The sequence below is a fragment of the Furipterus horrens genome, unplaced genomic scaffold, assembly GCF_987537825.1.
Source record: "Furipterus horrens unplaced genomic scaffold, mFurHor1.1.pri manual_scaffold_4, whole genome shotgun sequence".
NCBI lineage: Eukaryota > Metazoa > Chordata > Mammalia > Chiroptera > Furipteridae > Furipterus > Furipterus horrens.
The window spans coordinates 134,373,281-134,394,998 of NW_028327174.1; the positions used below are offsets into that span (position 1 = coordinate 134,373,281).

At 34.3% G+C, this 21,718-nt stretch overlaps 1 pseudogene; it reads right to left on the reverse strand.

Moving 5' to 3' along the window:
• Window positions 1-15,747: 15,747 nt before the first annotated feature.
• LOC150012882 (U6 snRNA-associated Sm-like protein LSm6 pseudogene) overlaps window positions 15,748-21,718 on the reverse strand; it is a 41,240-nt pseudogene continuing 35,269 nt past the window's right edge.

The following is a 21,718-nucleotide window of genomic DNA, read 5'->3' on the forward strand; positions in this document are numbered from 1 at the left end:
CTACAAATTAACCATTATTACCAGATACTTACCATTTCAGTTTGAAGGTGCCTCTAAAAACAAATGATCAAATCATCATTTTTTTCTTCCTACCCACTCTGTCCATCACCAATAAAACATGAATTGATTTTCTCTATAGTCTTCTTTACATGAAGTCTTTCACCTTCTCTAGTCTCACTACAATAACCAACATTTGATACTTGAAGGCAATAGGTAGGTAAGAAAAAACTGGTATTTCATCCTGAGACTTTTGAATAAAAAATAGGAACTCAAATGCACTCTACTGGCAGCAATACCCATATATTTAATAGACAGGCAAGTTTCCCCTTAAATCAATACTATTCCTTTTCTTTTCTCTGTATTTCTTGTCCTCCCAATTGTAGTTTTCTTTTAACCTTCAAAAGGCTTTTCTTAACCTCCAAGAACGTTTTAATGATTATCCCAAACCCACTCACTATATGCCCTCTCTGAACTTCTGTAATAGGTAGAGTACAATCTTCCACAAAAATTATGCTTTTTAGATTAAAAATTATTTGCATTATGTTTAATAAAGTCTTACTTTTTTTTATTCTTTCCTTGTAACCCTCAGCAAGTAGGTAGCATCATATTGAGTGAAAAGAATCTTCAATGCATACATAAAGGCAGAAATTACAATTTGATGAAAAAAGTCTCATTTAGTAACTGCACCTGAAAAACTTAATAGTATTCAAAATTCCCACATGTTATCATTTCTTTGGTGTGTCTCATGTAAGTCATTTAAAATCAAAGATTTTCTTGAAAAAGTAGAGAACCCTGTGTTATTATCAATTGTTAAAGCTTCATAAGGGGTGTATTTGTAAGACTCTCTAGTCACTGATCAAAAAGCCCTAATTGACTTAAACCAAGAAGCAGTAGCTAAGAACTAGTAAAGTGCATCTGGGTGAATGCCAGGAGCAATCCTTGTTGCTTCATATGCTTTGACTCATTTAATCTTCACCATAATGCTATGATGTGGTTTCTATTATTAAACATTTTATAGGTGAGTAAACTAAGGCACAAGGACATTAACTTTTACAGATTTACACAGTTTATAAATAAGGGGACCAGATTTAATTGTGAGCAGTCCGATGCTAAAACCCATGCTTTTAGTTATTGCATATCACTAAGTTTTGGAGAAAAAAAGATATATTGAAGTCTTGGGCTCAAGTTCTCCACCAAAGAGAGACTTGGGTAATACCAACAGTGGTTAGAAGGCAGCATAAAATCCTCATGTGGATAGCCAGGAGTGCAAGTTCTACTCTTTGCTTTATAATATTACCTAGTGACTGCCCTGGCTGGTTTAGCTCAGTGGATTGAGCGTCGGCCTGCGAGCTAAGTGTCGCTGGTTCGATCTTCCAGTCAGGGTACATCAGAGAAGGAAAACTCTGACTCCAAAAAACCTCCGCTGCCTTGCGGCATACCTCTTCAGGGGAAAGGCTAAGGGAGTAAACCCTGACAGAAAATCCGGAGCCGGAGTCCCTAAGGCGGTTTGACGTTGTAGTCAACACCGGCAACTCCTGCGGCGCACCTGAACCCAAGCTGTATCGACTCCGTCTTTCCCTTGGACCCTTCAGCTGCGAAGAGAGGGGGGGTCTGCTGCATGGGCAACAGAAGACCCTCCATATCACCCTGCCCAGGCTCTGTAGCTTCAGCGTCATCACAAGATGTCGATTCAACACGGGAGGAGACAGATACCATGTCACTCCCGAGTCGGACTGCACAGCCATTCTCGGCGGTGCAGATAGACTCTTAAGAAGCTACACCATCGTCTCTCGAGACGGACGGCTGCCGACCGATTACCTAGTGATGAACAATTCTGCTTGATTTTTATTCACCCATTAATCTAACCAATAAATGCTTATAGAGCATTCACTATATGCCAGGCTCTGTGTTAGATAATTAGACATAAAATTGAATAAACTTTAGTCCCTCTTCAATAATATCATTTTTATGATGTAGCACACACTTTTAAAAAATGTTAAAGCTTAAAATATAGGTATTCAGGAGACCAGTTGATTGGTTCTTCTGTGTACAGAAATCATGAAGGCCAATCTATGTGGGAGTGATGTTTTAGAGGACTTCGATGAATGAAACTAAATTCTCTGAGTGAAGAAGAGAAAAGTCAATCCAAGAAAAATAAAAGGTAAATACAAGAGTTAAAAATAAAAATTACAAATTATGTTCAGAGAAATACAACTAAAGTGTAAAGTCCATAGAATGGCACGGTGGTTGATAATCATGGGAAGGCAAGGTTGGTCCTGATTCAGAAGCTTGATGTCCAAATTATGTTATTATTCTATGCAAAATGAGGAGTCATCAAAGTTTATGATCAAGGAAATAAATTTTGTATTTTAGAAAGGCTGTTCTAGAGCAGTATGGAGCATCGGATAAGGTTTAATGGAGTCGAGACAGGGAGGCTGGTTAAAAGGCCATTTGCACTGACACAGGACACTGAACCAAGTCAGTGAGGATGGGAACTGAAAAGTCCAAGAGCTGAATTGACAAACTTTTTGAGTTAAAATTAAGATAATTGAATGGCAGACTGGGAGTGGGGTCTTTGGATAGAAAGTTATCAAATACAAGGGTGGGCAAAAGTAGGTTTACAGTTGTTAGACAAATAATACAATAATTAATAATAATACAAGAGTAAACTCTGTGTTTGCATACCCACAACTGTAAACTTAGCTTTTCCCACTTTTATATAAATCTTAGACTTCTAGCATTTAGGACCAAGTGAGTGATAATGGCATACACTGACATGTGACCCACAATTCAAGCAAGTTTGGAAGAGGAAGATGAATTATAATTGCACCACATTGTTATAATAGCTGTATATGTTATTCAAGATATAGATTCAAACTGTTATATCCATCTTTTTTAAATAAAAAGCACATTAATTTTAGGTCTACCAAATCTGGCAATGTCAAGGTAATGGATCTTTATTTTATAAACATGATAATGATTTATGTTTAATATTGTATAATTTTTTATTTAGCAATTACTTATTCATTCATTTATTTTCTCCAGATTTATTGAGGAATACTTGACAAGTATAAATTGTATATATGAAAGATACACAATGTGATGTTTTACTATACTTATACACTGTCAAATAATTCTAGCAATCTAATTAACATATCCATACTTCACTTACTTATGAATGTCTTTTATATATGGTAAAAACACTTACGATGAACTCTTAGGGAGACATTCCAAATTCATTATAGAAGGCCAGCATTATCCTAATACCAAAGGCAGATAAGAACACCACAGGAAAGGAAAATTACATGCCAATATCCCTTATAAATACAGATGCAAAAGTTTTCAGTAAAATACTAGCAAATTTATTTCAACACCATATTAAAAATATAACACACCATGACCAAGTGGGATTCAATCCTGAATGCAAAGATGTTTAACACACACAAATCAATAAATGTGATACACCACATTAACAGAATGACAAAAACCATATGATTATCTCCATAATTGCAGAAAAAGCATTTGACAAAATACATTAGTGATTAAAAACTCTCAACAAACTGAGTATGAAGGAAATGTACCTCAACATAGTAAAGGCTATATATGACAAACACACAGCTAACATTCAATAATGAAAGTTGAAATCTTTTTCCTCTAAGATCATGATCAGAACAAGGGTGCCCACTTTCACCACTTTCTTCACAATAGTACTGGAAGTCCTAGGCAAAACAGTTAGGCAAGAAAAAGAAATAAAAGACCTCCAAATCAGAAAGGAAAAAGTAAATAGTCTCTGTTTGCAATTGATATGATCTTGTGTATAGAAAACCCTGAAAAATCCACCAAAAAACTGTTAAAACTAATAAATGAATCCAGTGAAGTTGCAGAATATAAAATCAATATTCAAAAATCAGTTGTGTTTCTATACACCAACAGCAAACTATCTGAAAAAGAAATAAAGAAAATAATGCCATTCACAATAACATCAATACAATAAAATACTTATAAATCTAACAAGTAGGAGAAAGATCAGTTCACAGAAAACTATAAGACACTAATGAAAGAAATTGAAGATACAAATAAAGATATTCCACGTTCATCAATCAGAATTACTGTTATTAAAATGCCCATACTATCCAAAGCCAGCTATATATTCAATACAATTCCTATCTAAATTCAAGTGGCATTTTTCATAGAAATAAAGAAAAATTCTAAAATTTATTTGAAACCACAGAAGACCCCAAAGGGCCAAAGCGATCCTGAGAAAATGAAGCAAATCTGGAAGCATCACACTTTCTGATTTCAGACTAAATTACAAAGCTATAGTAATTAAAGATAACATAAAAATAGACACACAGACCACTGGAACAGAACTGAGAATCCAAAAATAAATCCATGCATATATGGTCAACTAATATTTGACAAGTGAGCCAAGAATGCTGAATGAGAAAAAGATATAGTCTCTTTAATAAATGATGCTGGGATAGATAGATAAACACATGCAAAAAAATGAAAATGAACCTCTATCTTACACCAATCACAAAAATTAACTGAAATATTTAAATGTAAGTTCTGAAACTTTAAACCTCCTAGAAGAAATGTAAGAGGAAAAGCTCCCTGACATTACTCTCAGCAATAATTTTTTGGATATGAACCAAAAGCAAAAAAGGCAACAAAAGCAAAAATAAACAAGTGCAACTATATCAACTAAAAAGCTTCCCGCACAGCAAAAGAAACAATTGACAAAATGAAAAAGCAACTTGGCAATTTTAAGGAATAGGAGAAAATATTTGCAAATCACATATCTGATAAGGGGTTAATCTCCAAAATACATAATAAATTCATACAACTCAATAGCCATATAAATATATATCTGCATAACTGCTTCTTATGATTGGAATAATTGGAATTTGGAGTATTGTTCATAAGAATTATGTTGAATTATTTAATAGCAAAGGCACATGGATTATAACTACTCCTCACCTAGCCTTCTAGAAACAAATTGCTCAGAGTAGGATTCAACTATGGCATGAATGAACCCACATCTGAGAGTCTGGGCCAATTCTATCTTCCCAAGTATTTATGCATACCTGCTCCCTAACAAGGACAACTGACGTGGAATCTTACCCAACTCTCTTCAAACAAACCTGCTATACAAACCTTCTGCTATCTACATATACATACTATTTGACAACTTTAAGCTCTATTTTAACATTTAAAACTACTCACTGGAGGAAAAGCTTTTTTGAAAATTTTCTATTTTTACATTATTTATTTTAGTGATTATATGAATATTCTCTCCCCATTATTCCCGGTGTTTGCTTAATGTTAAGATGCCAAATCACTATTGTTCAGTAGTACAGACAAATTGAACATCTTAATGACGTGAATAGATAAAGCAATCTCTTTTTGGAGGATATTTTTATGCTTCTTTTCAACCCAGTAGCTATAAAATTTGTGGGAATATTATTCCCTTAACCCATCATGTGTAGAACCAAGTTGGCTCCATGAATCAGTGAAATTGCCTAATTTCATACTACTATCCATAAAGCTTAAAAATACATTGTCTCTAAAATAAAATTAGGAACTTTATTTCCAGAAATTCAGAAACTTGTCTTTTTCTATTAAACAACTATGATGTAGTAAGTAAACACCTAAAGAACAAAAGCAATAATGAAATAATCTTTATTTTGAATCATAAAAATAATCCTAAGAAGCAACCTTCATCAAATGCTTATGTTTCTTTTATCTTGTTTCTAAAGATGTAACATTCTTAGAATCTTCTTGGGATTTTCAATTTTCTCTGCTCTCACAAAATAGAAACAAACCAGAAACCCATCATCTATGCTTTAATTTTGAGGGAGATTGAGAGAATAGTATGAATAATTTTTTTACATAGATATTTCATTGTGAAAGACATTTTGATGTGTTTGTTCAAATTAAAAGTGTTTTCTGAAAACAGTGTTATTATCTCCTAGTATTAACATCTCAAGATGTTTTTACTTGCCTGTAACTCAGGAGTATGCATGATCAGTTGCCAGCCAGCCAACACAGGCATTTTGTTTCTCAAAGAACAGTATGTGCTCTGATCATCTTCATACCTAATTGTTCACCTGACAGAATAAGAAAACATATACCTGTATCTTTTTGTAAGTTTCCTGTTGCTATTTCTGTTCTGGAGAAACTGTCCTGAGTTAACTAATAAATTGGCAATCCCACTAACTCAGAAATACTCCCCTGGGGTGATTTCCTTTAAATTAGCATTGCTGATAAATGCTTTCAAGAACTATACAATTATAGCCAGATGAACACATTCCTCATACACTTTCAGGATTAATATTAGTCTCCTAACAACCTAGCAATCGTGATCATAATTACCGACTGCCATTTCCCCCCATTGTCCAGGTAACAGGCCCTCAATATATGACCAATTTGAAACCTGGGAATCTTGGGAGAAAGCATCAGGTCTGTTGTTGGGAAATTGAATTCAAGTGCAGTCCTGCTCCCTGAACACTCATATTCTTCTTTTCTCTTTGTGCTATTTGTTCGTCTCTATTGTGCAGAGCTATCGTTTGTGCACACATTCTGTGTTAGATTTTCTACCCGATTGAGCTTGAAAAACTAAAGCTTAAGTACTAAATGTTTCCCTAAGGCCTGAATGGACTTAAAAGGACATAGGTGCAAAAAGAAAAGAAAAGAAAATAGGGAGAGAAAACATGGCTTGTTAAGTTGTTGCAATAATCTCATGCTGAGAATAAAGACCTTCAGAGTTAAGAGAATGAAAAACACTCTTCTAAATAGATTGCTTGCTTTTGTTGCACAGGTGGCAAGGCCTAGAAATATAAGATACAGGGAACAGCAGGGCAGCCTGCTAGCATTTCATTAAGCTTAGAGAATAGCAGAATTGTGGAGTGGTTTCTTCCCACTTTATGAGGCACAGGCTTCTTGACAACCTGGACTTCAGAGTGCTCATTTGCTGGGATGTTTTCTACCAGGAAATACTCTGGGGAAAGAGTGCATCTCCCTGTATTTTGTAGAATTTTACCCGACCCTTTATAAAAACAAAGCCTTTTCCCATGGAGCATGGATTTGTAATCATCATTGCTTTGGACTGCCCATCATTTCAGTACTCTCATGATTTTATTATAAAGTCGATATTGTGTTAGAGAACACAACTTTAGAGAACATGCTAACTCTGAACATTGCCACTTAAAATTATGCAAAGGTAACGTGCCATGACAGTGGGCAAACGTTTTTGGTTCAGGAACTAAATGACCCCCTCAATAAATGAACAATAACAAAAGGCCTCCTTACAGAAAAAAAAAAATCATCCAAATGAAAATATGATCTACAGAATCAGAAAATATTTGCAAACCATATATGTGATATGAGGTTCCAAAATATATAAGGAACTCATGCAACTCAATAGCAATAAATAAATAAATAAATACAAACAATAACATAATTTAAAATGGGCAAAGGGTCCCTGAGTGTTATGGTTCAGCACATGCCTAGGTTGTAAGTTTGGTCCCTGGTTGGAGTGCATACAAGAGGCAGTTGATTGATGTTTCTCTCTCACATTATTGTTTCTCTCCCTCTCTTTCTCTCTGCCTCTCTCTAAAAATAAATAAGTAAAACAATTTTTAACAGGCAAAGGATTTGAATAGATGTTTCTCCAAAGAAGATGTACAAATGGCCAACAATATATGAAAAGATGTACAACACATTAATTATCAGGGAAATGCAAATAAAAACTCCAATGAGATATAACCTGACAGCTCTTAGAAAGGGGCTATTTTCAAGAAATAAAAGACAACAAGTGTTGGCAAGAATGTGAACAAATTTGAATCCTCATATACTTTAACTGGAATGTAAAATGGTGCAGGCACTAAGGAAAACAGTATGGAGGTACCTCATAAAATTAAAAATAGAACTACCATCTGATTCAGTAATCCCATTTGGGGGTTTATATCCAAACTAATTGAAATCTGAATTTTAAAGAGATCTCTTCACTCTCATGTTCATAACAGCATTATTCACAACAGCCAGTATATGGAAACAACCCAAATGTCCATCAACAGATGAATAGATAATTAAAATGTAGTATCTGCATACAATAGTATATTGTTTAGTCTTTAAAAAGAAGGATGAACATGGATGACAACATGGATAAACCTGGTGGACATTGTGCTAAGTGAAATCAATCAGTCACAGTCAGACAAATACGACATGATTCCATTTATATAAGGTACTCAAAATAGTCAAACTCACAGAAGCAGAGACTACAATAGTGGTTGCCAGAAGCTAAGAGGTAGAGAAAATTGGGAGTTTTTGTTTAATGGGTATAAAGTTTGTTACACAATTTGAATAAGTTCTATGATCTGCTGTACAGCATGGTACCCATAGTTAAGAATACAGTAGTGCACTTCAACTTTTTCTAAAAGAGTAGGTCTCATGTTAAATGTTCTTTCCACAAAAACAAAAACAACGGAACACAAGAAACTTTAGGTGAAGTTGAATATGTCTATTACCTTGATTGTGGTGATGGTATAACATACGTCCAAACTCATCAAATTGTATACATTAAATATGTGTGGTTCTTTATATAGTAGTTATATCACAATAAAGCTCTTAAAAATAAATGAACAATAAAACAAAATTAAAGAATAATATTGTTGAACATGAAGAATGGAGAAAAACTTAAATAAACACCTAAGCGTTGGTTGCTTTTATCTGTCTTCAACACAATGTCAAAAATAACAACTCAAGAGTCAACATCATTAAAATGTCCATACTACCCAAAGAAATTTACAGGTTCAATATAATCCCTATTAAAATACCAATGGCATATTTCACAGACCTAGAACAAATACTTCAAAAATTTATATGGAACCATAAAAGACCCCCAAATAGCCACAGCAATCTTGAGGAAGAAGAGCACAGTAGGAAGAATCACAATACCTGATACCAAACTATACTACAAGGCCACTGTGATCAAAACAGTCTGGTACTGGCATAAGAATAGACACATAGATCAATGGAACAGAATAGAGATCCCAGAAATAAACCCAGGTCTATACGGTCAACTAATATTTGACAAAGGGGGAAGAAACATAAAATGGAGTGAAAAGAGCCTCTTCAACAAATGGTGCTGGGAGAACTGGACAGGGACATGCAAAAAAAAAAAAATGAAACTAGACCACCAACTTACATCATACACCAGAATAAACTCAAGATGGATCAAAGACTTATATGTAAGACATGACACCGTAAAAGTCCTAGAGGAACACATAGGCAGAAACACCTCAGATATCCTATGTAGCAATGTTTTCACCAATACATCTCCTAAGGCAAGGGAAATAAAGGAAGGAATAAACAAATGGGACTACATCAAACTAAAGAGTTTCTGCTCAGCAAGAGAAAACATCAGCAAGATGAAAGGCAACCAACCATATGAGAAAACACATTTACCAATGATACCTCAGACAAGAGATTGATCTCCAAAATATATAAAGAACGTATACAACTCAACACCAAGAAGATGGACAACCCAATTTAAAAATGGGCAAAGGACCTGAACAAATACTTCTCCAAAGAGGACACACAGAGGGTCCATAGGTATATGAAAAAATGCTCAACATCACTAGCCATCAGAGAGATGCAAATAAAAACCACAATGAGATGTCACTTCACACCCTCCAGAATGGTCATCACTAACAAATCAACAAGCAACAAGTGTCGGTGAGGATGTGGAGAAACAGGAACCTTACTGCATTGCTGGTGGGAATGCAGACTGGTGCAGTCACTGTGGAAAACAGTATGGAATCTCCTCAAAAAACTAAAAATGGAACTGCCTTTTAATCCAGCAATTCCATTGCTAGGATTATACTTGAAGAACCCCAAAACACCAATTCAAAAGAACCTGAGCACCCCTATGTTCATAGCAGCATTATTTACAATAGCCAAGTGTTGGAAATAGCCTAAGTGCCCATCTGTAGATGAGTGGATCAAAAAACTGTGAGACATTTATACGATGGAATATTATGCAGCAGAGAGAAAGAACTTCTACCATTTGTGACATGGATGGAACTAGAGAGAATTATGCCTAGCAAAAGAAGCAAGGCAATAAAAGAAAAATACTATGTGATATCACCTAATACAGGAAACTAATGAACAACACAAACAAATGAGCAAATTTGAACCAGAGGCATGTAAACAAGGAGCAGACTGACAGTGACCAAAGGGGAGGGTGGAAGGGGAGAAGAGAGGAAAGAAGGGGAAGAGTCTAGTCAAAGAACTAGTATAAATGACCCATGGACATGGACAACGGGGTGGGTGTTGACTGTGGGAGAAGGGGTGGGTGGGGTGGGGAGAGCAATGGGGGGGAAAGTGGGACAATTGTAATAGAAAAACAATAAATAAGTCAAAATTTAAAAAAATAACATGACCACAACTCATAATTTCCAGCCCTAACTTAACAAATTCTAATAGGATCCTCAAATCATGCACCACTGATTTTAATCTGGTCATTATTTCCAATCAGGTTAAATATTTGTATTTCAACATCATTTTTATTTTTGACACAGCAATTTCCAACTTTGGGAGTTTAGTCCAAACTTCCTGGATAAGAAAAAAAGTGTAGCTCAGAGAAAATAAATGGATTTCTTTAAACAGGTATTTTAAAGATCTGGTGGGAATGGGGGCATTATCACTCTCAAGTTTCTGATCAGTTGTTAAATTCATATTCTTCAATGTTAACTGTCACATACAACTCTTCAGGCTGTTAGAAAATAATAATTCAAGGAAACGGAGAAATAAAATATGAGAACTATTTTAACTTTATACATGTCCAAAAATGATTAACTATATGCTTCAGAATACAATAAAAAACTTAGCTCAAATAAAGCAGAAGATTATGATTTTGCATATATACCAGTGTAACTGTCCCAGATAACTCTCTTTCAAAAAATCTGAGGTCCTGAATCAAGTCAAAATATCTAAAGTTGGTGCCACTTGGAGTCTGCCTCCTATTCTATTTTTTACTTAAATTTTCAAAATTAAATATAAAGTATGCACCATGTGCAAAGCATAAATAGCCCTAAATATTTTCTTGCCTAAGTACCCCAAGTAGATTATAGTGATAGTTACACAACTCTGTAAATATACTTTTAAAAAGCCTTGAATTGCATATTCAAAATGGGTAACTTTTATGGTATATAAATTATATTTCAGTTAGTGTTATCCCTTCTCTTATAAATATAGGATAAAAGAGATTGCTGCATAGTGGAAAAACATAGACTTTGGAGTGAAATAGATCTGGCTTAAATTTTATCTCAATTTGGTAGTCTTAGGCAATTTAATTAACTTCAGTGAGTCTTAGATTCCCCATAGACAAAATGAGAAGAAAATGACCATCATTTATAAAAATGGTAAGATAAAAAGAAGTAATATATTGATGAGCACCTACTAAAATATAAGGTATAATGTTAAATGATTATACTTATTTTAGGAGTTGATAATGCACTTTCTGCGGTGGAGCTATAAAAAGATGGAAACCTTAGTCTGACATTCTCTTTCCTGCTGCCAATACTGCTGGCCCAAGCCAACAGCAGCCTTGGCCTCATGACACAGTATACCTTACCTCCTTTAACCACTCATGTCATCCAAGCAACATTTCAAATACATCTCCTTTTCTTCCATCCTTAAAGGGGTGCTTGCAGCAATACTCCTGCTTATTCTTCTAGTTGTTGCTACGTAGCTTCCTAAAGTTGGGCCAAGGCAATGAGTCTATGAGACTCATTGATTCTCTTTTGAGAATCAGACCTGACGCCCACCACTTCCAGGCATTCCTCATTGTTCAGCATAAGTCCACTGACTCTCAAATGAGCTTTGTACAGTAAAGGTAGCTCCCACACATTGTGGAATAGGACCAAAATGTTCTTTCAAAAATTGTTCACATTTTCCTAGGAGCTTATCATCAGACTTTTCTTTCTGTGGCTTATAGGAGACCAAGTGTAAATTATGTCTTCCAAATGGCTCCAAGAAGAGATATGCAAAGAAAAACTGAAAGATCTTGAGATGCCTTTATTATTAATATTCAAAGTAAATATTCACATTTCAAACAGTTTATGATCCAAAAGTTATGGCACAGTTTAGAGAGAGCCCTTAACCAACTTAAGTAATGTTATTCTTTTCCAAACTTTGGATTTCCATGCTGGGAGAAATCCCTAGCCATCTGATAGAAGGGACTCCCACTGGCAGGTCTCATTGATCTTCCAACCAATGACCAGCCAACAAATTGCCAAGCCAGCCAGCTGAAGCCACACTGAGTAGATATAAGCTATCCCTGTCAAGCCTTGCTCATATTGAAGATTTATGTGCAAAATAAATGATTGTTGTTGCTTAAGGCTAAGTTTTGGGATGTTTCATTATGCAGCAATAGATGCCTCAAACAGAGTTAAACACTGTTTCATCTTTCTCTGACTAATTTCTTGTCATTCTTAAAGGTACAAGTCAAATGCTACCTCATTTAAAAGTATAAAGCCTTCCCCAATATACTGAGGTGAAATCAATTACTTTCTTCTGTGCTTCTCTAGCTCTTAGTACATGCAATACTGTAGCAATTAAAGTCCACCTCCCAAAAGTATTACAAATTCCTTGTGAGCAGAATTTGTATTAAACTTTGTATCCTGGTGACTAAAACAATTGAGTTCCTTGAACATTCAATGTGGTAATTTCTATACTGTGCAGATCTCTAATTTTAATTTTAGTTTAGTTCAGAAAATATTTACTAAGCACTGTGTGCCAGGCAGTATATTGTGTGATAGAGATGCCTTGTGAATAAGCTGTAGGTTCTTGCCCTCAATAAGCAGGCATCTCTCTCAGTTATCCCCAACCCCCTCTTCTCTGCTATACAGCACAGATTTCTGGGACATCAACCAAGTGCATGCCTAAGGGCTCAAATAAATTCATAGAATTTACTGGAGAGAAATATTGGTCCTTTTTGCTGGCCCCCGTGATTTCCAAGAAGAGCAGATGGTGACTGGCCAAACACCTTGGCAAAAAACAAAAACAATAACAAAACTCCCATTGGACTCTTAAAAGTTTTACAAGAAAATTAAAAGTCTGCTTCCTAAATAACTAGTATCTAAAGCCTTCAATTAACAACATGCAATATTCAAGACCTAAGGCTCTTATCTCAGAAATAAGCCATAAATAGCCTATGACCCAAAATTTGCCAATGGCTGTTTCACACATCTGATATTTGAGAAAGAGAGTGTAATGGACATGCTAAGCTTTTGTTGCTCTAAATTCTATATACTCTGAGTTAAATGTGTGGTCCTAAATATACTGTCTCAAATATCAAGGGGATAACATACATCAATTAAGATTCAATATTATGCCCCCATGTTTATAAAAGAAAAGAAAAATATAATCATTTAAATGAAGTTATACTTTTATAAAATTCATTAATAACCATTTTGTTTATATAGACCATTAGCTCCTTGAGTAAGGGACTTCGTCTTATTTTTCTATAAACCTCAATAACTAGCACAATGCCTGATCATATAGTAGCTGCTCAACAAACAAAGAAAAGCAATTAATTAACTACTTTGGACTAGTAAATTTATAAGGAACAATACCTTTACCTTCAGTTCAATGTCAGGAAAAATGCTGTCCCTGCTCAGAAAATTGTCTTTCCTCTTATTTGACAGATAGCACCAGCTTTGCCAACAGTTTTCACTTTTTGCCTTAGCTGTCAGGAAAATCTAGACTAAATTTTGTGCTCCACCGTAAGTTTTGCTAGATTATCAAAAGCAAAGAATTATGAGGAAATTAAAGTGCATTCTTATTTATTCATTAAAACACACATAGACAAACACTGTTAGCCTGACTCCTGTAGCCAAATGTACTTGAATGCAATAAAAGTCAATTTCACTTAAAATAATCTGTACTTCCCAGTGACATTTTTTCCCTCCCTTCCCATAAATTTAGGCCAATGAGACTTCTACCAAATGTATTTTCCAACTCAATCTGGCTTTAGGAGTATAGTTTAGAACAGAACTAAGAACTCTAAAAAGCTAACATGCTAAATATTTCTAGGAAGAAAGTGTTAATTCAAAATGTACAAATCTCTTTTAAGGACCAGATGGACCATGTGAATAAAGTTGTACATCTGCATAGCTCACCTGTGTTCCCTGTTATAGGGACATGGGATGGGTTCTAACAGAGTGGGTTCCCTAACAGTTTAAAAACTTGACAATAGTAGTTTCTTGTATAGCACTAACATGCTCTTTTTCCAAAGACAAACAACAGTTCCAACAGCAATAAGTAAGATCATGGTTTTCAAGAGGCAGACAGATGGTAGTGTTGGTCTTCACATTCATCTCACGAAAGCATGAGGTTCAGATAATTCTGATGTTAGCAAGCTGTATATAATTCAGTGCCTGTGGTGGCTCACCAATAAGGAATGATAATCTCTTCTCCCTTATAAAAGGGATAAATCTGAGTTTGTTTGCACAGACTAAGGTTACAGAGAAAGCCTGAAGTATAGAGGGCTTATAAGCTTATTTGGTTACAGATATGGTCTTTAACTTTCCCTAGCCAGAGAAGCCAAAAATAAACATTTCATAACTTTTAATGTGTGGTTAGCAAATATAGCTGGCCCATGGTCATGGACCCACAGCCTGGAGTCCTGGACAGAGTCAGCTTAGTGGGATGCCTAAACGCCTTGGCTGCCTGCTTAGAGCCTTTCCCTATAGTTTCAAAAGAACAGGGTCTTTTTTATCCTCTTAGCTCAGTTGCTATAAACACTCGCTGTATGTTAAATGACTTCTTGGATCTATCCAATCCGATTTGCACATCATTAGTCTGTGCAGATTGAAATGGATGCCTTTGGATATTTAAATTTGTTAAATACTGAGACCTTTGTAAGTGAAAAGCCCTTCATATAAAATATTACATCAGGATTGGCTAACATTCCTGTTTCATGAATCACTGGTACCTTCAAGTTGTCCTTGAAATTTCAAATTCACTCTAGACGCTTCCAGACATGTACAGTACTTCTTTTTTGTTTGTTTGTTTTATTTATTTATGTTTTGATTTGGATGCCAACTCTGACATGAAAGAATGCACAAAATTTAGCATCAGAACAAATGCCCTCCGTGTACATCAAAAGGAAAAAGAAAAGCATTGCAGACCTGAGAGGAAAATGCTCATCTAAATGCCAGAAGAATTCATCACAGATCCATGCTTCACCCTGACTTTCCACACTGTTATTCAGTGTCCATCACTCACCTCTTCTATTTCTCATTGGTAATGCACATATTAATGCCTGCTAAAAGCCTCTACTTTTTATGTGCATTCAGATTTGAGTTTTAAAAAGTGAGAAATAAGCAAAGGCTACATGTATTTGTAATATTTGCATTTTGAATTTTGACAGAATTCCTGTAACAACTGTTTATGATTGTACATAGAATAACCTCTTTAAAAAACTAGACCCTAGCCCTGACCAGTGTGGCTCAGTTGGTTGGGCACTGTCCTGCAAAGTGAAAAGTTGCTGGTTCGATTCCCAGTCAAGGCATATTTCTGGGTTGTGGGTTCAGTCCCCGGATGGATGGGGCACATACAAGATGCAACCGATAGACGTTTCTCTCTCATGTCAATGCTTTGTTCCCTCTCTTTCTCCTTCTCTAAAAATAAATAAATAAAAATAATTAGAACAATCCACAGTGAGCACTTTAAAAGTGGCTACTTTGACATCCCATTGAGGTGACTATAATGTTTCTTGGGCTTTTCTGTGATGATGCCTTGACTGCTGTGCTGGCCCCCACCTTTCACTGAGATATCACTGACGTAATGAATTGTTACTGCAGCAGCTACACAATAAAAAGAAGCTTGACGGTACAAATAGTGTCACTATCATTTCTTGGGAATACCCTAATATCATTTTTCCCATGCAGTTTTCTTGCTGCTATTAGATTATAGCCATGGGGCCAAACACATCTTACCAAATCTCAGCTTTCTATCATTCTGCCTGCAGTGTTTCCAGTAACAGATTTTCCCTGAGAATCTCAGACGCTGCAGTTGCTCTCAAAGCATGACCTATTCTGCATCAGTAACAATTTTACAACCCTTGGGTCATAATGTTTTTATGCCATTAAATTTTTGATAAGATTAAAGGAAAAGGAGGTTCTTCAATATTTATGGAATGTATTTTATGGTAAGAGTTTAAGGGACATGTGTATCTCATTTAAACTACATGATAGGACTCTAATAGAGGTTATCATCATCCTTGCTTTACTAATACCAAAACTAAATCTCACAGGGACCTTGTTAATTGCTTTCTTCCATAAAATATTTTTTAAAACTTACTGATAATGTGACAAGAGTAACCATCATTCTATTGAACATTACTGTGACTGAATATTTTTAATCCAAAATGCTGAGAAACAAGACATGGGAGAGATTCCTGCATGATAGAAAGTTTATGGGATTATGTCTCAGAACATCAAAACCAGAGGAAAGCACAATTAAAAACACATCAGGTGAAAACTGCTGTGGAACTCCCAGTGACTGACAGCCCTCCGGAACCAGAATCAATAGATGCAGAATATCACATTCGACCAAGGAAAGAGCAACAGACAAGTCTTTAGAGATATACAGAGGGCAGTGGCATTTGCACTCAGGTAGAAACCAGGATCTTAGCCCCAACTCACCAGCCGCCTGGGGCTAAAGCAGCAACATGTTTCACACCTTTCCCATGGTCTGGAGGTAACCTAACTATAAACATCATGCATAGGCAGGTGAAAGGGAAATTTTAAATATAAAGGTGATTGCATAACTAAGAATCACCAAGCTCCACATTAAAGAGACAATCATTCTCCGCAAAATCATTATAAATTTAACATGATCCCAGCCAAATTCATAGGACTAGAATGTTTATGGAACTATACAAAGCTATTTAGGAGGGAAAATTGGGATGACTTATCATAAGAAATATAAAAATACATTATAAAGATAAGAAGATGCAAGCAATATAGTAGCATAGAAATAGACAACTAAATCAATTGAACAAACTGGAGAGTTAAAGAAAGAGGTGTGTGTGTGTGTGTGTGTGTGTGTGTGTGTGTGTGTGTGTGTGTGCATGCACATGCTCATTAATACCTGAGGGAAAAAAATCAAAATTTAAATTAGCCTAGAAAGATTGGAATTTAAAAAGTGCAATTAGCTTTCTAAATTAAGATTAAATTGGCACCCTACTGAACCCCATACATAAACTATATTACAAAATGATTAAAGTGGTAATGTAAACAACAAAATATTAAAATATTGCAAAATACAATAATGTCTTCTTATCTTGGAAAATGGGAAAGGGCCTCTCACAAACTAAAAATAATAATAATTAACATATAAACTATATAAAAATCTTAAAACTTGGGCAAAGATTACCATCAACAACAACAATAATAAACAATACTGAGAAAAATTATTTGCTAAAAGTTGAAGAGACAAATAGTAATTACCATTGTACATAAAAATATTCCACATTATTAACAAAAGAGACAATTATCTTTTAAGGAATTGGATTTAAAAATACAAGGAAGGAATTTACTGAAGGAAAAACTGTATATTAAATGTATATAAAATTATGCCAAATATTAACAGTACTTAGCACTAAAATTATATCACTATATAGTTTTTACTCCTCAAGTTAAATAAACTTTAAAAATTTGATAATATCCATTTAGGGAAGGTATGGAGAAACAGGTACTTTCATAACCCATTGGTGGAATTTTGAAGTCATAACCCATTTTTAGAAAGTATTTTTGTCAGTATCTTTCAAAATTAACATTTCTGTAAGCACATCATGAATTTTACTTTCTTCTATTTAGCATATAGAAATGTACATTTCCCATAAAATTCATGGATGAAAAAAGTTCATTGCTAAATTTTTAAAAGCAAATAAATCAGGTTAATCTATTTTTTGTCAAAGAATAACTAAATAAATCATGGTATGTCAGTTCTATGGCATATATTGCATTTAGTAAATAATGATGTATATCTATATAGACTAACACTAAAGAGCCACCAAGATAAATTCTTAAAACAATAATCCATTTTATAATGTGTGTGGTAAGATCTTTATATTTTTCTAATTCGTGTATGTGAGTGAGTGTGTGTGTAAAAAAAAGTGTGTGTGTGCAAATGCAAGAGACAGTGGATTATTTTGAAATAAGTTTGTGGTGGTAGAGAAGTGGCTAAATTTGAGAAAGGAAATATTTTTAACATGAAATACACAAAAATTTCAAGTATCATCTCCCTGTGTGCAATTACAAAATAAGGTACATAAACTCCATCCTACAAGCATAAAGTAAGCTTTTGAACACCAGATAATAAAAACTCTCCAGTTGTATAGGCCGCCTCTATCAAAAAAAATTTTTCTCTCTCCTTCATTGAAATTCAAAAACAACAAAAGAAATTACAACCTTTTTATGATTTCATTTGGTGAGCAATAATTTTGCTTGAAACATATTTGTAGTTCAACCAGTAATTCAAATAACTGGAATCACTTTTTAACTTGCAAACCAAGAGAGCAAAATAATGAAATAAAAAATAAAATGTTGGTTTGGAGGGGAAAATAAGTGTAAAAGCATAGCCACATAAGTGCTTCTTTTTCATTTTTACCACAGCTTTCTAGTAGACCTTAAATCATTTTGATAAAATTATAATTTCACTTCAGTTACTTAGATATTTGAGACTAAACGAATTTGAAGTATGAATAACAAAAATAATTACTGTAAACTTTTCTATTTTGGCTAGGAAAACCATATTTTGGCAAGATTTCTCAACATAATCTAGCATACAGCTAACTGATGCATTTGGCATTTTTCCATAGGCAATTTATTCACCAGTGTTGTAAAATAAAATGGAGGTAGTCTTATAGTTTTCTTTACAAATTAAAGATGAAGTTATCTCTTTAAATTGTAAGTCTTCAGAACTAAAAATAATTGAAAATAAGTCCATGTATGATTTCATGCCAGTCCTCAATTTTTAGTAGTAACTGGAAGAAAAACAAAAGAGAACATCATTCTCTTGCATTATAAAATCTCTTGAATATTTTTCTTTTTTGATTTTAATCAGAAGCCACAAAATTGTCTTTTATTTGTGTGTATTAGCTTTAAAAATCTTCCCAATGCTGACATAATACCTGGAATTGGAAGATATGTGATAGCTTAAATAGAATTTGTCAAATTATTTCTTTTGCATTTAAATTTTTGAGCTCCTGGTAAAGGATAAAATTTATTTCAACACTACTCACTGAAGGTTGGAACTTGGAAGCTACAATGAATGGACCAGAAGTAAGAACAGGTTTGTGTGCAGAAGGCCATATAGCCCAGGAGTTTGGGATGAGACTAACTGATCTTTGAAAAGATATGGATAAAACTCACAACATTGGGACTATATAATTCAGACTTATCAGTCTGAAGTTTTAACAGTTACTTTGCAAGAGTATATTTTAAATGTGACTTTTATAATGGTTAAGTAATGGTATTTAGTGATAACTTAGACTCCGTATTACTCATATTGTTTTCCTTTATAGATCTCCCTCCCCTACTAGACTGAGTTCCATGAGGAAGGGGATAAAGTTCTAGAATTTTTTGAATCCTCAGAAACTAGTACAGTGACTACTGGAGTAACTGCTAAATTAAGAGTTGGGTAAATTAAATTAATATATAAATCTGTCAATTAATAAATTAGAAAGTGATTCAATATATCCCTTCTAAATGCTGAACAACTATTCTAGCTTTATACAAATTGGTAAGTAAACCAATACTTACTAAGGTATTCAGGGCCTACTATTTCTTTGGTCATATGCTTAACTACATATTGGAGAATATTTTTAAAGTGTGACCAATGGTTCATATTTTCAAGAAGCTACAATTAGTCAAGTGAGAAGACTAGGGTAATATTATGAAACAGAAACAAATAAAAGCAGCTAGCACAGGATTAAGTAAGAGTGTGTAAAGATCCAGAATTGGACAGGTACATGGCACAGCTGCCTAACAACCCAGAACAGACAGCCAACCTCCAGATGTGTAAGCTAAATCAGTGATGTCATCGTATGCCGTTGAGATTTTGGGTTACTTAGCAATGTTAATCTGAGCAATTCCAATACCCAATCTACCATAAAAATCTGAACTTTACTTCCGACATTCTCTTACCATCCTAATCAAAGCCGCCGTAGTCTCACACCTGAACTACTGCCACCGCTTTGCAGCTGGTCTCCCTATGTCCATTTATCTCTCCTGTTTTCTGTCACACTGCATTCAGAATGATCTTTGCAAATGCAAATCTGAATATAATTCTATTGTTTAAAATCTTTCAATAGTTTCTCATTGAATTTAGAGTAAATCCCCAAATTTTTAAATGAACCATCAGACCCTACATGATATGTCCCCTGCCTTGTGTCCAACCTCATCACAGGCTCTCTTTTTTATTATCACTCCCTAGTCACACTGGTTATATCTGTTTTCAGTTTTAATAGTCATTTTTGGAATTTATTTAGTATGCTTCCAACACAAGTTATTAATATGCTTAATAGAAAACAAAAAAACTTTTATCAGCTTGCATTAAATCACTTGCAGTAGGAGGAACACTACATTGAGTCACAAAAATTTATCAGTTGGACAATATGTGGTATATTTAAATGACAAATAAATAGAGGTAATTGAATAAAGCAAAGTGGAAGGAAGCAAATGTATAGAATATTTAAGGATTTTAACCTATGGGAAGGTCAATTAAAGTTTAAAGGAAAGTAAATGGCTATAATGAATACCTATTAACAGCTTTTGGCCTTCAGGCTCACCCTGCCCAATGATGCATAGTAATTAGAAAACATTTCATTACTAGCAGGCATCAAAGGATTAAATGTGTGTGAAAGAGCTTTGAAAACTATAAAGTTATGAAACAAGATAGCTGTTATGTTCATTATTAGTATCAAATGATGTATCAAGTGGGCAGGTTGTTTGAAACCTCACCAATAAATATTTAGTGATTGATAAACTTTGAGTACTATGTACATCATAACTAAAGGGATATGCAGATTATTGCTCTCACTAATCATAAAAGCACAAGTCAAATTTAAGTTTTTACTGAGCTATTTTTCTAAGTTATAAAAATATAAATATTAATTGTGATATTAATGTCACCGATTTATTTTTAATGTAAATTCCTCACATAATTAGTATTAAAAAACATTATATTTCCCTATAATTTTACATAGGTTTAAGGAGAAGAAAAAGTTCATCAGCCCCATATGTCAATCATATTTACTCCCATTTAGATATTTAAAAACAAAATGAAACAGCTAATGTTGAGAACTTCAAACATTGCCATGCAAGCAGTTAATATTAGCTGTTGCTAGAACATCATAGATAAATATGGGGGCCACCAATTTGAATGAGAGGTCTACCAGACTCAATTCAATGTGCCTCTCTAAAATAAGGTATGAATTTAAGATTTCATATGTATATATATTAAAAATTACTACTCACTGCAATTAAAATTCTATATAAATGTGTTCCACACAAGTTCTGTGACCTCTGAAAGATGCAGAGGAGAGGAGAGGCTGTAAAGTCTGCTAAGTCTTCACATCTCCACCTTTAGTCCATTAAAGTTTAAATAAATAATTGGTTACAATACTTGGATTTTTTTTGAA